This window comes from Patella vulgata, chromosome 6 (genome assembly GCF_932274485.2).
Source record: "Patella vulgata chromosome 6, xgPatVulg1.2, whole genome shotgun sequence".
In the NCBI taxonomy this organism is placed as follows: Eukaryota; Metazoa; Mollusca; class Gastropoda; family Patellidae; genus Patella; species Patella vulgata.
This window is the reverse complement of record NC_065884.2, coordinates 25841259-25854425: the sequence shown is the minus strand read 5'-3', so window position 1 is coordinate 25854425 and position 13167 is coordinate 25841259. Positions and strand designations below refer to the sequence as shown.

Sequence of the window (13167 nt, the reverse complement as noted above, 5' to 3'; positions counted from 1 at the left end):
AGGGGAACTAATCGTTGGCAATTTGGAGTGCCTGAACTCTAATAAATCACAGCAATGTTACTTTTCTTTTGATTGAATACCTAGAATTTGTACTGAATTGACTTCATTGGGGCAATGTAACAATGTAACAAGAATATAAAACAGGAATATGAATAAAACAGGAACATAAATAAAACAGGAACATGAATTTAAATATATCGGGAACATAAGCCAAACATTAACACGGTACATTAATAGACGACCATTGCACCCTTCTGCCTCGGCAGCGGCTGAACTCGGGTGAGTCTATACGCCGGTCTCCGCTCTCCTCTGCTCCTCTCCGCTAGTCACCCTCTCGTCTCTCTATCTGCGTCTCGTCTGTGTAACTGTCAGTAAATTTATGGTTATATACCTTTTAACAATAGGTAAAGTTGATACGAACGTCTTTTAAAGAATTGAGTATTACAACACAAAGTCGTTTTCATAATGGAGTTGTTTAGGTTAGCTGGCCACCAGGTTGTACGTGAATCATATTGGATTGATTAACTCCTTAATTACAACACAGTGCGTACGTGTTTAGAACAAAATGTATCGTTGGAAATCATATATTATCAAATCCAGCTGGGGGTCAATAAGTTTGTTGCATCTAAATAATAGTTCGTATTTTATACGATGGACAATTTTATGAAAGTTATTGAGAACTTTGTCCCCGCCAATTTGCTTTGTGCGACATTTTTCGTTCATCGAGTATTATTAAATGCAGTCTAGTCGATTGGTTGGAATTCAGGTCGGCATAATGTGGGATTTCGCTTGCAAAACCATTGGATCACTTTGAAATTCTTAACATACAGGCTAGAATAGCAGAAAAATGCTTATGCGTAGGTTAACCTTTCCAAATTTTATCGGGAAACTCGAGGAACCCATATCCCGTGACTTTCCGTAGCTGTACTCATGGGCATGCAGGAATAGGTGAAACACCTATAAATCGGAAATTGCAACACGGTCGACGGCAACTTCTTTGCTTGTTAGCATACACAAGGCCAATACGCTAACCGTAACTTTCTTTGTCAGGCTTATAATTACCACGAACCCGATTGAAATTCGTTCTGTAACTTTCTTCGTCAGGCTTATAGTAAACACTTTACGCCGGCGTTACTGCCGGTGTCCAATTGATCATTTTCTTGTTCTTGGGGATATGTCAGTTTACCCTTAGTGCCACACCTCTCTCATTAGCGAACAGAATCGAAGGAAACGTGACAGTTACACTTTGTCAGGAATATTAATCCCCTTTGATGCTTGTTTTTCAGTACTCTGTGTTCATGTTCACATCTTCAGAACTTAATCATAATCTCTCAACCAAGTGTCACGGTTTATGTCATAGCTCAGATACACGTCACGTTGACACTAGGTTGTGCCTTCGGAGGCCGACAAGTCAGTACCATGAAGAACTCTCCGACAATCGAATTTTTTTTACCGTGCTGGCCATATGCCGACTCTCGCGTTGCCTCCGAAACACGACGATCTAAATGAACGTTTTCGGCCACCATAACCTATGGAATTCTTTAAAAATGACTCTTAATGTGTACACAGTTGTATTTGACAGAATATACCGTTGTGTAAATAGTGTGATATATATTATAATATACATAACGTTTGGCGTTTTGAGCATATATTTGAGGATGGAAATATTATAAATATAGACAATTATTATCAAAAGTCAGTAACAGCCCAAAATTAGTGTTAGTGTCGCGAAGCGGAATTTTAATATGTTTATAGGTTTTATTATTAGAAGTAATATAGTGTATTGCATGAGTAAGTGCACCATTAAACTAACAAACTGACATTAATTTTACTTGCAACTGGTATATAACAACATCTCTCCTTGGGGTATTCTACTCCCTTGGTCACAAACAAGTTTTCTTTTTAATTAAACCTAAACATCAGACAATAGATAGATTTCGAAGTGTAAGGACATTTTGATACCCAATCAAATAGTTCAACTTTATTTTCAAATTGTTCCAGTTATACCTGAAATTATTAGGATTTGTTTATTTATTTATTTTTTAATTTCTTTTTTTTAGAACAGACCTATTTCGCTTTTCTTTCAGTCTTTTTATTCCATTTTCTCAGTTTTCTCTCTCAAATAAATAACTTTGTTCATTATTGCTACACACACATATTCAGCACCAACACAGTTTGCATTCAACGCCCCTAGTATATGGTATAAATACTTATATATATTTAAAAATTTTCTTATGATTGTCACTGATTGGAACTTTGCTTAAACATACATTATGCAAGAGCAAAATCTGCCCATTGCAGGTCTTTCTTTAGGCCTGAAATGTTATATAAACTATTAATTAGACATTTAGTAACAAAACAAGACCACAACTCTTGATAGCATCGGATACTCGAGATTTTAACTAGGTTAGAATGGTTCGCATTTAAAAATGGGAAAGCTTGGCTAAGTCTTGAATATAATAATGCCCTGGCTACCACAATGCACACATCTTGTCAAAACTACAAACCGTGATAACTTGGCTCAGAATGAAGTAATTTGAATGAAATTTTCACTTTTGTCATTTTACATTATCTATTTTTGATCTATTATAGGAAGAATGGTCACCTTTTTTTTTATCGAAATCTTACATACCGTATCTTTAATACGTCTTCAGTGATACCCCTGAGGTAGATTATTTATTTTTCAGGTTTGGATTTTGAAATTGTGTTTTGGGTTGATATCTGATTTGGTTTTGTGTGTATTTCTACTTTTATTTGATTTAGTATTGATTTTGATTTTGTTTGAGCTCTTGCTTTTTGTATTGAGTTTTGGTTTTGAGTTTAAGTTTGTCGCTTATTGGAATTTTGACTTAGAATTGACCCTGACTGGAGATTTGACTTCGACTGTTTACTTGGACTTATTTAATTTTTGTTGTTTTTGGGTTGTGATTTTGACATTTGGTATTAGACATTTTTGGATTCTGAATACGTTTTATCAATAGTCCGGCAGATCTATGGCTGAACCTGGCAATTGTATACAAAGTTTTTTATGCTTGATTTTAGTTGCCTAGGTTGTCCTCTTTTAGAATCTGCCTGGTGAACCTCGGTCACCCTTGAGCGTTTTGAGAAATTCAAGATGGCGTCCAAGATGACCACCATTTCAATAATCCCCTATAAACTCCTATAGTATTTAGTCCAGAATGATAATTTTGGTGTCTAGCCGTATGTTTTGGGGGGTCAAGGAATACACTGAAATCGTTCATTATGTTGTGGGGTGATTAGATGATAGTAAAATCAAACCTGCCAGACAATGTGGCCCTTTAACTCGTTAGCGGCGTTTGGGGGGGGGGGGGCGATTATTTCACCGAACGAATCTATATCTAAAGCAAACTATATATTTCTAGACATAGGAGTGTAGGAGTAATATGATAACACCACATACATCCCTGTCAGCGGCTCTAGGGCCACATGGGTCGGTCCTAAAAAGGAGGGCACAAGCTGTATTAATTTTTGGTGTATATATTTTCAGGGTTTTTAATAAATGTTTAAAAACTGAACACCTTAGTTTTTATTGTGAATTTATACTCCGGTCATATTAGCACTAGTGATCCCACTTGGACCCTCGCAGTGGCAGCAATAACGGAAGTCGGTAGCATGTGATCCTGTCGTTTCCGGCCTTGTCGAATCTATGTCGAAATTCTCAATTTGTTGCATGGAAGGGAAAAGCCTTTGATTGGCCTTCTCCAATCTCAATGCAATGCATTTGCCAGTTGTTCTATTACTTACACACTCTTGAATACTTGAATCAACACAATCCTCATGCGTCAATTTTGGCAAATAATTGAGTAGTCCACAGAACTGTAGGGGTTATACCGATGTATATTATCATCACGTGTTACATTCAGAATAGTCTATCGGCAGTACCTTGTTATAGTCCGGTGGCTGAAGGGGGCGGGGGGCGCCGCCTGAGCTGTTAATTTATGAGACCAAGTTTTTCTAGACCACTTTTTTGCGTAGCTTCCGAATCTGGGTGGTGATCAGGCGTTTGAGGGGGCGTTTTCGAGATATGGGGGGGGGGTGGAGGGTGTCCAATGTACCTTTCGTTATCAAGTACAGCACATGGGTCATTCACTGTATAGATATCTCAAGAAACGTGAATCGATTATCAGGTCACCCAACGAAAAATTGACCTGAAATCTTAAAAGGTTTACGTGTCCGGATAAGCAGTTTTGACGTTAACGTCCAAACGACTCAATATTTTGAGCTTAAATTTCATACATACTCGGACTTTAATTTTTGAGAATCAGTTCAAATCGGGATAGTCCCTTTAACCAAGTGTCATAATCCCTTAACCAACTGTCAATGTATGGTATGTCATGGCTCACATAGACGTCAAATCGCTTCTACAAAGTGTTACCGAGCTCAAAATTTCCCGTCTAAATGAAATTTAGTTGACAACTCTTAATCCCCAAATCTCCAATGGAATTTTGACCCAGGGGAACCAGTTAATTACCAGGATGAAAAAATGCGTCGAAAATGGAATCCGCTGCCTCCAAAACGTATATTTTTACACCAAATGTGGTCAATTTGTAAAATTCGAATTTTACCGCCATCTGGAATTATTTCCCAATATTGACTCCGTGGTATAACTAATGACCAAAATATGTATGAAAATGGATTCCCCTATGCCGAAAGGGTATATTTTGATGCCAAAGTCGATCATAAAAAACTGGCGGCCATTTTGGATTTTTGCCAATTTGACGGATTTCGGACTGGGCCTTTTTTTTTGTTTTTTTTTTTTGTTGAAACCTCTATTACGCATCTATCGTAGCAATGATCTTTGTGTTAAAATTATATTTGGAACGTATTTAACCAGTTCTATCAAATATGTTGTAATGACTGACACCAATAGTGTCCTTTAAATTTTTCAAAGTGATAAAGAAGGACCATAACTCTGGCAGTAATTATCGGAAATAGTTGAAAATTAATAGGCTTTATTTCAATGTGGGCGAATAAAACTCGGTATATAGACATGATTATCTTGAGTTAGACTGTTGACTAATAATCAACCCGTATCCATGGGGACCATGAGCTTTATATAGTTGCACAAGGCTATATGTTCGCAAGAGCCTCCCTGTTAATATTGAGAAGCTTGTGTTACTAAAATATACTCTTCAAAAAAAAAAGTAGGGGATATTCAGAAACAATACAAAACTGCGGAAATGCAATGCTGTTTTTATTAGAGGTAACCAGAGGCGGATTTGGCCATCGGGCGATCGCCCGAAGGGCCGGTCGGACAAAAAAAGGAAAAAAAAATTTTTGTCCAATTCGTCTAAAAAAAACCTTTTTCGGCTGAACATTATATGGGGGGGGGGGGTATGACCGGCCATGGAGCGATGATGATCATGTTGTATCTGACCGGTGGCTTTAACGTGCCGCCACACCATCACTGGAGTCTGGAATGGGCTGATATAATAGACTTTCTGGGCTTGGTGTGGGCCGGAATTCGGAATCCTGCAAAGGGGATTCCGAATTTCATCCAAAAATGTCATCGGATTCACCCCCATTAATAATATGACGATATGATAATTTCACAGCTTGATGGTTGTAAATTACTTCCAGGTCGGTTTTGGCCTAAATTTGATAGAGATTATAATCAGATATGCTACCAAATCGCATCTTCGGGGTTCATTTTTCAAAATCCGCCCCTGGAGGTAACCAGTGTATGTTTATAACAGGCCAGTTGCCTACACATGAACATAAACAGTTCATATGGGCCAGGGGCAGATTGAGCGAAGGGCCGGTCGGACAAAAAATGAAAAAAATAATTTTGTCCAATTCAACTAAAAAACCTGGAGTCTGGAATGTGCTGGTATAATAGACTTTCTGGGCCGGGTGTACTGGGTGTGGGCCGGAATTCGGAACCCTGCAGTCAGTAAAAGGGGCCGCTCCGACACGGGAGCCCGGGCCGGTTCCCGGCCCCAATCCGCCCCTGATATGGGCGGCTTATCTGACGGCCCCATTTTACTCGCAAAGGGATATACTGTCAAAAGTGAAAATGGACGTTTTTGATTTTTGTCTTAATAGTAAGTAATTGCTCCACCAATCCTCAGACCTTCAGCAATTCGCCGTGGCATGCTCCTAATCAACCGTCCAATCACGATTTGGGGCAATCTGACCCACTTCTCTTGCAGTGCCACGGCCAATTCTTGCAGTGTTGACGGTTGATGTTGACGTTCTTATGCAAGAACCGATAAGAAAGAAAACATGGATAGGATAAACCAGCAAGTGGCAGTTTCCATGAACCCTTCCTTGAAGGGTCAAATTTGACAATGAACCCCTCCCACGTGTTTGGCGCTATTGCGTGTCGCACATGCAGCTCAGTGGTTCTGTTGGGGCGATAAGTTCTTCATCTGTGAACATACTTTCAAAGCAATTAAGTGTCCATGACTATTTATCATAACACAACCTGCATAGGATTTTTGCATTTCAATATCCCCTACTTTTTTGAAGAGTACATATCAATGTAGGATCCCTCCTTTCACCCAAACAGACGATATTTTAAGGATCTTTTGGGGAATGAGTTATTTTACTTATACACCATTAGCCTCCCTTTTATTTGGTTTTAATTTTTATAACCTTTTTGGCACTTATATTAATAGTTGATGGATAAGACCTAACATAAGTAAATAATTGTGACATATATCAATCATTCGGGTTATTTACTGGAAAATTCATCTGACATACGCCCATCTTTTCAAATCTTCAAAATATTAAACTCAAATTGATTTATATTCAAGTGAAATTACTTATAAAAAAGAAAGTCGACGTCACTTCCTTGTGATCTACGTGTTTGAATACCCGTCAATCCAAACTGACGAAAAGAGTTCGTTTAAGTTTGTAAACTCAAGGTCAAAATAGGAAGATGTCATTAACCTTGTCGGAAAGTTTCGACTTAAAATATTGAGTCATTTGGAAATGATCGTCAAATTAATGTATAGGGTTTCGATACCGCCTGCAACATTTGCCAAGAGATAATTAAAACACGGCAATAACCTGTAAAAGCCTATTACTGTCTTAAAAAACAAATAAAATTAAACTGTGAATTTAAGTTGCCCATATCTATTTTGACTTGTGAAGCACGCAGTGATCTTAGAAGTCAAAAAAATTATTAGTTTGAGAGATATTCAATGTCACATTACCGGTGCGCTTAAAAGGAAATGTAAACGTCTTATTATTCTGCACCGACTGGGGTAATGACGACCAACATACGCCATGCAGTATGCTAGGAGGATGAGGAAATTTTGCCCGGACAGCGAAGCTACGGCTTACCCTCACTTCGAATACCTTCTGACAATGGTTCTTTACGGTCATGCCAATGCGTACACGGGACCTCGGTATTTTTCACAATCCAAGCGACTACACAGTAGCCTTTGTCAGCCCCCCCCCATCCCCTCGCCGCCCTGCATCACTGACAAGGGAATACCAGAGGAAATTCCTGGCCAACAACGACAGCGAACCAGATACCTCTTGGTTAGAGATAGCTTCTATCTCAGTAAGCAACCACGACACCCTCCCATCAGTAACGGGTTCCTGTGTAGAATTTACTTAATGTCTACAACAGGAAGTATCGAATCTTTTTCTAGAGAAGATATCTGAACTGGTGTTATACTAAACTCCGCGGTATGGGGCGGTAGGGTCGATATAGTATTTTGCCGGCTGGACTGCGAGACAATGAAAAATTTTGGTAGTGGGCGTGGCTCACTGTTGGTAAGGTTATGGGAAATATAGAATTCTAAAATTCTAAAGACTGAAATTCCGGAATTTACTAGATATCTACAACAGGAAGTATAGAACCTTTTCTATATGTTTATTATGTTTCCGGCTGTGCTGCGAGACAAACACAAGTTTTGTAAGTGAGTGTGGCTCACGGTTAGTAAAGTTGTGGGAAATAAAGATTTCTTAATCATAGTGTAATATCCCGGAAACAAAGCTTCAAACGATCTCTAAATTCTCATAATTGTAAGCCATTTGTCATACCTATTGACCGGATGCATTGTACACAAGAAATAAGGCCTAACAAGAATCTCCCCAATGTCGAGATATTTCTACATAGTTTTCAGGAGCGCTAGATTAATGACTCTTAAAGTTGACTAATGGTATCACAAATAAGTTAAACCATTATGCAAGAGCTAAATCTGTCTATTGCGGGTCGTTCTTTAGGCTTGAAATGTTATCTAAATTTTAATTAGACATTAATTAACCTATCCAGACCATAATCAACTCTCGATGGCATCGCTAGTCTGCGATCTTAAGTGGATTATGAGCCGATTTACTGCATAACTTTCCTTCACGATTTAACGATTAAATGGATAATCGAGACTATGCTGTTAACCGTACTGACTTTAGTAATGATGACAGAGGCTAGGTGGAAATTTCAAACGTTTCGTTCTCGGTTCATAGTGGATCAATTTGAATGAAATTTTTAGCAAATTGCCTTTACATTATCTAGTTTTTATTTATTATACTGAGAACTGCCAACTCGTTATCGAATCTCCCATAATGTATCTTTAAACAAGCATCTGTTTTTCTTTTTAGAAGAATTATGAATTTAAAGAAACGGACATTTCAGAACGGTTTGCTCTAACTAAAGATAAAATCCAAATTTTAGTAGATACTTCAATTTTGATTAGCTAAGCACTAAAATCAATCTAAAATTACTAAAATTTGGATTTTATCTTATTTAAAATTTCGTGAAACGGGCCTTGCTCTTTATCTAAATCTTACATAATGCTTTCTTTAATCAAAACACAGAGAGAGAAAAACTGGTGGTCTATGAAAGGTCAACAAAAATCGCCATGTACATGATGAAGTTCTCTAGGCTATGTTTTATTTCAATAAAATTTAATTTTTTTGCATAATTAACTAGATGAATAATTTATTTATGAAATGAAATGAAATGGTATTTAAGGTCGTGCCGCTTGCACCGACTAGGCTAATGAAGACGGGGATGATTTATTACGACATGCACATGCATGATCATGACAGAAATTATATCTATATATGAAATGAAATGAAACGGGGTTTGACGTCCTACTGTTCTGCTCCGAATTCGGCTAATGAAGACGGGCATAAACCATACAGTGTGCTATGAGGTAAATTTTGCCCAGACAGCAGCACTACGGTCTACTCTTATATCGACACGCCAATGTGTAGGCCTACACGGGATCTCGGTCCTTGTCAGACCTTCCGTTCTGCGTCATTGAAAAGGGGGAACCACGCCGGAAAATCTGGATGAACTTTATCGGCCAATGCAGGGATCGAACACCCGACCTCCAGACTAACGAGCCAGCGTCTTACCCACTTAATGTTTGTGTTTGTCGATCCCGAAAACCATACAAATTGCACGGTGTATATTTGGATACTATCGTGAAGTTCAAACTTTCCGAAAAATAGACGCCAGCTTGCAAAATGGCAGATCGGAATTATTGGGGATATAAAAAAATAAAAAAAGAGAAATATTTAGCTCATTTCGCCAAAGAAAACACCCTGCGCATTATTTCTATATACATGTATTATAGTCTTATAATTTAGAATAAAATGATGTCATAGAAATCACTATGTGTATTTTTTTTTTTTATTAAAACTTGATTTTGTTGCATAATTTACTATATGAATAATTTATGACATGTGCGAGTCAGTTACGTAACAGAGATGACATTTACTTCACATTATATATAAAAGAGTCAATCCATGACAAGAAACTATATTAAAAAATAATAAAAATGGAAGAAATGTCACGATTTCCTATATTGCAATAAAACAAATACTGATTTGATAAGACAGACTTTGATAAATATCCAAGTTACTCTGAATATGTATATAAAAAGACTGGGAATAGATTTTATCTTTCATTTGTAACTAAATCCTCACTAGTGTATAGTAAACAGTTTCAGAGACAACATACAGGTAAGACCAGTAGGCATGCAAATAATTCTAGTTTCGAATGCTTAATAGGCTCTTGGTTATTGGTTAAATACGTTGTTGCAATAATTAAGGAAGTTTAACTATGGAATGGTCTAAGTGTGGGGGAGTTTATTATGTCCACTATGACGCCTTCAACCATTAAATCTAACTGACAAACTATTGTGTAATTATCTGTCAAATATATCTTATCCAAATATTTCTGATTTGCTATAGAGGACCCTCTCTTGTTACACTCCTTATTGCAATACATTTATTGTAATGAATGTAATAAAACTTATCTTAAGCCTCTATTGTAGAACTATAGAGAGGTATCGAAAGTAAAAGAGAAAAATTCTTATCTAAAAGTGATGTTTTCGATGTGAAACCTTTATGTATTGCTCACTGAACCTTGCGTTGCTTAATACAACGATTTTACGGGGTTTGTTGTTTATTTTGTTCCACAAGCGCAACTCATCTTTTTGTCCTTGGCATAAAAATGCAAAATTAAACTAAAAACAGTTTTGAAAGAGTTATTCATTTCTGATTTTAAATTGAAATCTGTTTATAATTGAAAATTTAGACGTTTATTACTTCTAATTTAGCCAATGCGAATTGCTGTTTGCCGGAAATAATTTAAAAAAAAAAAATGCTTTTGCAGGATGAGGACTTTAGTTATTCTTTGCTGTCTGGTCCTTTTGATATCTATGGCAAATTCACAAGGTAAGTTATAGTTATTTCTTAGTATTTAAAAGAATATTTCTAGACTCCATACAGTATCCGTTGATAGATGTACATGATGTATATTTATTTAGTCATTTCGAGTATAAGATGTGATTCCAAGGATGTTCTTCAACAACTGATACCATGTCTCATTTATTCTGAATGTTCAGATAACTGACAATTTGTGTAGTACTCTTGTATTGATACTTTATTTATTTGTTTTTAGTTAAAGGGATTGGAGCGATCAACTTTTCAAGTTTTATACCTGGCGGTTTTAATATAACCCAAATGGTCAACAGTATAATGGCGAACATACGAGCCAAAAATACAACCTTATCAACGTCAACGTCAACGTCAACATCAACGACCACTACTACATTGGCTCCTTGAACACCAACATTCTCCTACTAAGATAGGCCTACAACAATAAATCACAATAAAGGAACATTATTATTTTTTTTAATACACAAGTCTGATTATTACCCCAGTTTAATGTGTCTAGTATGCTGTATTACCATCACACAATTACACCACAGATGACTTTTAGTCGGTTTCATAATATTTTTTTGTTTGTTTTTTTGTCAGCAATTATTATTGACTATAGGATATGTTCTCTTTGTCAGTAAATTGGGGACATTTAAAACATATCGTATACATCGACATGTAAACCAATGCATATATTTACTATTGAATATATTAAAATTTGTTTCAAAGTGTCGTACCACATGTAAATTACAATAAATCCAGTCACACTATTCCTCGTCAACATTATTATCTCTTAGGGTGGAACTTTAGTCTCCGTGTTAGCTTATAGGAAATTAAATGCTAATGAATGAATGAAATGGCATAATTATAACGTCCTACTGTTCTGCTCAAACCGGGTTAATGAAGACGGGCATACTCAAGGCAGTGTGCTGCAGTGAGATAAATTTAGCCCGGACAGCAATCCAACTGTCATGGGTTCTTTTACGTTCATACCAAGGTGTATATGGGACCTCGTTTTTTCCTACCATCCGAACGACTAGACGCCATTTCTTGCCAGGATCTCCGTCCTGTGCTACTGACAACGGGAAACAATGCCGGAAAATTCCGAGGAACACCTGGATCGAACCCGGGAACCCCAGGTAAGCGAGTCAGCGCAACAAGTTTTTTTCCTGGAACGAAATGAAATGGTCTTTTAATGTCCTACTGTTCTGCCTCGACTGAGCTAATGAAGGCGGGCATATGCCACACAGTGTACTATGGCGGAAATTATATCGGATTCCAACTGCCAAGGGTTCTTTTACGTCCCATCAGAAAGACTATATGTTGTCCCTTGCCAGACCCTACGTCCTGCACTACTGGCAAGGGGGAACCACGCCGGAAAATCCCGATGAACTTCCTTGGTCAACACAGGGATTGAACACGGGACTTCCAAGTTAGCGAGCAAACGGCTTACTCAGTGAGCCAACGTGGCTCTATCCTGGGCATGGACGTGCTGGCTGGGTAGGCATGTGCCATCATAAATGCAAAAACAAAAAGCAACAAAAATGGTTGATGCTTGATAGCCCGCGAATCCGATGAGATTTCCTACCTGTGTACAGGGATGTGTGTTTGGTTAAGTGCCCTCATTTCTGAAAACAAATCCCCTCAAATATCGAAAGAGTTATCTCAAATACTTATATAATCGAGGCTGGCATAAATGTCTGAAGAAAACGACGCGGCTAATATTTTGAGAGATTTTTTTTTTAAAGAGACCATGACCAGAATATGTCTGGGTTTTTTTACTGTTGATACAAGGGACCCGGTGACATTTTCAGCCAAGAGCCCTATGCAGGCTTAATCCGACCCTGATCTCCAATGACGGCTTCCAGTTTAGATTTCACAGCCGGATTAATATTTCCATAACATTCAGAATCGATTAATGTGTCTTTGTTTTATCTATTTCGCTCACTGAATTTAGGAAAAAGAAAAAAAAAATAATCTGAAATTGCAATACGGGCGACGGGAACGATTAAATTCATGGGTATACAAGCTAGCCTTTACCACGAACCCTACAGACATTTATTCTGTCACCAGTAACTTCCTTGGCCAGGATTAAAGTAAACTTTTTACACCGTTGGAAAGGCCTCTGCATAAATCTTGATCGTTTTCTCGTTCTTGGGGTTGTGTGTGTTTAACCCTTAAGAACAGAATCGAATAAAACTGGACAGTTACCATTTGTAAGGAATACCAGTCACATGTTCAAATCATAATCCCGCAACCAAGTGTCAATGTAAGATATACGTCAAAGCGATTCTAGCATGTGCCACAGGGTCAAAAATTTCCCGGCGCTTGTCAGAGCCCCCCCCCCCCCCAATAATAAGGTGCCCTAAGTTTTCTCTGCCTATCCTCCTTCGGATGCCCCAGCAGGCCTCGGCTCCTTGAAGGAACTCGGCTATTTGATTAAAACGCATTAATCTAAAAGGAACCTGGGCCCTGTTTCACGAAATTTTAACTAAAGATAAAATCCAAATTTTACTA

General features: G+C 37.8%; 1 long non-coding RNA gene across 1 annotated transcript; it reads left to right on the top strand.

Annotated features, from left to right (window-relative positions):
* Positions 1-9904: 9904 nt before the first annotated feature.
* LOC126824895 (uncharacterized) lies at positions 9905-11405 on the top strand. Its single transcript, XR_007681671.2, has 3 exons — positions 9905-9948; positions 10604-10665; positions 10898-11405. It is a non-coding gene; the product is annotated as an uncharacterized LOC126824895 (long non-coding RNA).
* Positions 11406-13167: the final 1762 nt, after the last annotated feature.